Source organism: Spinacia oleracea, chromosome 4 (assembly GCF_020520425.1).
Source record: "Spinacia oleracea cultivar Varoflay chromosome 4, BTI_SOV_V1, whole genome shotgun sequence".
In the NCBI taxonomy this organism is placed as follows: domain Eukaryota; kingdom Viridiplantae; phylum Streptophyta; class Magnoliopsida; order Caryophyllales; family Amaranthaceae; genus Spinacia; species Spinacia oleracea.
The window spans coordinates 109,409,120-109,414,688 of NC_079490.1; positions in this window are offsets into that span (position 1 = coordinate 109,409,120).

Sequence of the window (5,569 nt, forward strand, 5' to 3'; positions counted from 1 at the left end):
TAATGCTTCAGCTCTTGTTACATCACAAAAGTCTCTTGTCATAGTCTGTGTTTTAAGTCAATTTTCTTGTATCCTTTGCAGATTTGCTGATGCTTAAGCAGCTGGAGAAAGATTAGACGAAGGGTTCAAGAGACTAGCACCAGTGCATCTTTTGTATTTTTTTGCATTTACAGGGGTTCTTTTAGTAACATTGCGCTTAGGTTGCTTTAAGGAAAGTTTGGTCATTTTAGTACCAGGGAATCTAATCGTCTCATTTTGCTGAGTTTGATGAATTGTAATGCATATTAGGATTTCCTTTTTGTGGATTGGTCATGATATTGATCATGTTGCTTGCTTTGGTAATAAAAGTTGACGATTATGTTAGCTTGTTTGTTTTGCAGTTTGAGCCTTTAGGTGTATGATACACTCCTTTTCCATTTTTGATGAATTGTAATGCACATTATAATGTTTATTAAATTTTAGAAACCCACATGAGATTTAAGAGTTTCCCTTTCAGGCTACACATATGTTCGCCAGGAAAACTCAATACAAAGATGATATGAAATTAACAAAACAATAGGAAAACTACAATAAAAGATAAAAAAAATGCGTATTTATAAGCAAACAATAAGAACTGACTAATTTTCAAAAAAAAAAAAAGCCGCTGAGCATCAAAATGGGTAATTTAAGTTATGGGTATTTGGTGAATTATGTTTCATAATAGGGGTATTTGGTGAAATAAGTATTAACATAGGGGGTATTTGGTGAATTTGAAACTAGGCTAACGGAGGACTAACGACGCGTCATTAGTAAGGGTAGTTTGGGTATTAAGTCATTGGTGAGGGCATTTGGTGAATTTCTGAAAGTCGAGGGGCATTTGGTGAATTACGCGAAAATTCAGGGGTATTTCATGAAAAATCCGAATAATAAATAATAAAATCGGGCCATACCGAGTGTCGGGCCATACCGACGGAATTCCTGCGCATAATATAAATGAAACAACGTCTTGTATCATTAGTAGGAGATCAAGCTTTCCGGCAAGTCTCCCCCCATTGTTCATACTCGAGGTATATACGTTCCAAGAGTTTTGAAGCTTGTTCTGGTTGCACTTTACGTTTATTAATATTTTATTAAAGGTGAACTCAAGAGTCAACAACATTCACACATACAATTAATAAACAACAACCAAAACAATCTTATTTTAATGCTTTAGGACTTGTGATCATCAAAGCAAGACACTTGTAAAATTACTACCAGGTCCTCCTCCCAACATTAAGATTCCACATCATGCCCATTAACATGAAGGTTGTGCCCTTGTACGACAAATTCTAATTCATTTCATATAATATTCCCAACTGAACCCTACATGTGCGGTGGCTTACGTGAGCTAACCCTTCACATGTGGTAAAATAAATAGTACAACGAGGTACGAATAATTGGCTCAAAGTATGCTAGACATCCCGTACAATAGCATAATAATAAATAATCCATCCCTTGCATGTGAAACAAACCATACATGCATAAATATTGAACAACATGATTGACAATGAAATCCATACTCATAATAGTCCCAACATGCTTGTTCAACAAATAATCCAATAAATCCAACATCACAATTCACATGCTCGTTCAACAAGATAAACATGAATCCACATAATATAATTCACGTCAACACAATCATGCAATTCTCTTGACAAATGGTGTGGTCGCCCTAGACTTGTACGTACCTTGAATACCTAAGCGTAGGGGCCACTTTGCAATACGAGCACTCACTTAGAAATCACCTCCTATCACCAAAATAATGAAACTTAAATTATTTCCATGTTCATTAAATTTCCAGCAACTTTATAAAATCTTAAACCTTATTTAAACTTTAGAATTCAATCTTTCTTCAATAAAATAATTGTCTCAATTTGCAAAACCAATCCCTAGTATGAAATCATACTTTTTCCGCCTTTAAAATCCATAAAAATCAACACTTTAAGCCTTTATATAAATCTGAAAATACAATTGATTATCATAATTAAAATCATCACCTAATTGTGCTAATCAATTGACTCATTAGGTCTAGGTTAAAACCCTAACTTGAAAATCCCAATAAAACCAATTTAACACCATAAAAATCAATTCTTTATTAAATAAACGAATCTAAAAATTCATGCTTTAATAATTAAAACAATCCTCGTGAATCAAAACACATCAATCCTCAAAGCATGTTGTTCATAACCGATTCCTAGCATTTTAATTATTCAAAACAATAATAGTATTATAGTTTAAAACACAGAATTGAAATAGAATAGGTAAGGAAGAAGAGAATTATACCAATCCGGCATATAGCACGGAACAACCACGAATTAATGTGATTGGGCGAAAAGAATTGAACTACGAACAAACAAGCAACAACGACAACACTCAACGCACCACCCGTGTGCGTGTGCGCAGCGACGAAAGGACGAAGGCAGCAGGGGGTGCGCGCAGCAATGCTGGGCGAGAGGGGAGCAGCGCGCGGACGAAGAGAGTGAGGGAGTGTGGGTGTGAGGCCGGGCGAGTGAGGGAGAGCAGCAGCGACAGCCACACAACACAACAACAACGACGCAGCAAGAGGGGAAGGGGGCACACAAGTGTGCGAGACGAGGGAAGGGGCTACGGCACGCAGCAACAGCACGAGGCTCGTGCTTGCAGGCCGAGTGAACCGGACGGCCAAAAAGGGAGAGAGAAAGGAGGAGTGTGGGGAAATAAAAGCAAAAGAGGGTTTATGAAATTAAGGGCGATCATTTAATGAGGGGAGTCCTATTTATAGGCTCCCAATTTCTAATGGGCTAGGCTTAGGAAATTAGAATTGGGCTTAGGGAACTAAATGATTGGGCTAGCTTAGGACTTGAATTAAATTCTTTTGATTGGACTCGTTTAATAAAACGAATAGGACTTTTCATTTAAAACCCAAACCTTTTAAAATTACTTGCGACCCGTTAAATTTCCCGACTCGAAAATTAAATTCGTTTCATAATTAATTAAAATAATAAATATTCTAATTAATTAAAATACATTTAAATGCGAAATAAATTCCAAAAATCGTAAAATGTTTTATAAATATAATCAAATATATTTATAAATATTATAAAAATACGAGGTATTACAGAGGTAGTATGATAGTTGTGGAGGGTCCTCGTTGCAGTCTACGAAGTAGAAAGGTCTGATATGTTCCATTAGCATGTTTGAGTGTAAAGTGTTCACATATTCATTTGACATCTATGACGGTTTGATTCTTTCTGACGAGCTTTAGTTTGACAGGTTTACATCGACCTAAGTGTTGACTACTTAAAAATGTTCTTGTTGAATGTTCCAGCTGCTGCCGTTGCCCTTGGACTGGGAGTATATATCTATAACCTGTTTACTGACCTTTCCCCTTTTTTGCACGCCTATGTTACTCATAGTCCTGCACTGCCTCAACTTGAGGTGAGTTCAATCAACTGCATACTCTGCATTTGCTGGGAGAGCTTCTCTGCTAGTCGGGTGCAATTTACTCAAGTCTAATGGGAGTACCATACAGAATGATTTCTTACTAGGTATTGCTTATTTTTTTGTGAAATTCCATGTTTTTATTTGAGTAAACATGAAGGTTATTTATTTATTTATCGTGTTTTAGCTAGTGTACCATCTTTAACTTGTGCCCATTCGTGATTTAAACTTGCAGGAGCATGGTGAGCTAAATGGAGGAGAAATGTAGATCTAGCAAATGAGATGGGGGCACTTGTTTGTTTTTGGGTCATTTTGTGATTTCTAGTAACGTTGAAATTGTTTCTATAAATCTTAATTTTATGTATTTTGGTAATTAAAAACACTAAGTTAGTTAGTGAACAACTATTTTGTAATGCATGTGTCCTATGGGCACTAATATTGTAATATTACTCTTTAAGTCAATGAAAATCTTTTATTATTGACATCCTTTCTTAATTTAGAAAACTAATTTTAATTATTATGATTATTATTATTATTATTATTATTATTTATTATTATGAATAAATGAACCCGTTGCATTAGGTGCTCAACAGATTTATTTTGACAATAAATTACCGTTGCATTAGGCTAAAACGCGTTGCATTATTTCTTTAAGCCAACATAGATATCCGTCGCATTAGCTAAAATAACCGTCGCATTAGCTTAAATAACAGTCGCATTAGCTAAAATGCCCGTCGCATTAGCTAAAGATCTAATGCGACACCCCATCTAAGGACCGCCGCATTAGATGCTTATCTAATGCGACGGTATTAATTTCCCGTTGCATTAGGTCACTGATCGTCGCACTAGGCCTAATGCAACGCCACCGGATGCAAGGGTCATTTATCGTCGTATTAGGTCTAATGCGACGGATTTTGATGCCTAATGCAACGATTTTAGGCGTTGCATCTGATAAGAAATGTAGTAGTGTTTGTTATTAATGGTTGATTATCTTTCAAATTGTGTATACGAATTTTGATTGATTTATTTATTATATAAATAAGCATATCTGAATTAGATGACTTCCGTGTGTTTCTTCCGGTGGTGCTTGTTGGGTTTCAGAAATTTTAAGTGGTAGTGTCTTATAGGTTCCTGATGTTTTACCCGGTAATTAGTTATAGTTTTTTGAAATCGGTACCGGTGGAGGGTCTATGGTACTAGGATTATTTGCCGGCAGTCAATCAAGGGTTCCGAAAATTATTTCCGGCAACAGGTCATGGGTGAATGGGATGAAGAAGATGGTTAAGTTGTTGCTTCAAATAGGCAGATTAAGAAGGGTCAACCATATACCTTTACTCAGATTATGCATTGTTTGCAGAAAATAGTACATTTTCCATTAATGTACAACGATCTTACCTACATTCAGATTGTGCAGTGTTTGCAGCATGTCCACTTTTCCATCCGAATTTATCTTCCTACTAACTGAATGACTCTGTATAATATTCAGAATAAATACTGCTATAATGAGAATGATTTAGTAAATCACAAATATATTGTTCATCCCTTCTATGAAAATGGGCGCATCATGAAAATCTCATGTATGAAATTACTACGCCGTATAAGAGTTGTTTGTTGTACCCAAATGGATACTAATATGTTAAATGTATACTGATGAGTACTAATCCCATGAATGCGTCAACATCAAGCTAGCTAAATAAAATTGATATAATCAATAAGTCATGGTCACCGCATACAACATCCAACGATTGTTATTTTTAAGCGGGTTCGTTTTATCTTTATTCGACAATATGAGTCCGGTGAGAATTTTCAGCAAAATTCTTTGTAAATATTACAACTATAAAATAGTCTCGTTGTGGAATTCACCATTATCCATCGATTTCAAGATTTTAGAGTTATTAATTTACAAGTCATTGAATATAAGACTGATTATATAGCTTTTGGATGGAAAAAGTAGATTAAAACAAGGATAATATAGGAATAATAATATTTAAGTAATTTTAAGTTATTCTGTATGTATTTAGGTAAAATACCACCTACTTCCCTCTCAAAAAAAAAAGGTAAAATCCCACCTTATGAATTTACAGAATTCGAACATTGTATTTTTCACTCTTTTGAAGCACGGCTTCCACTT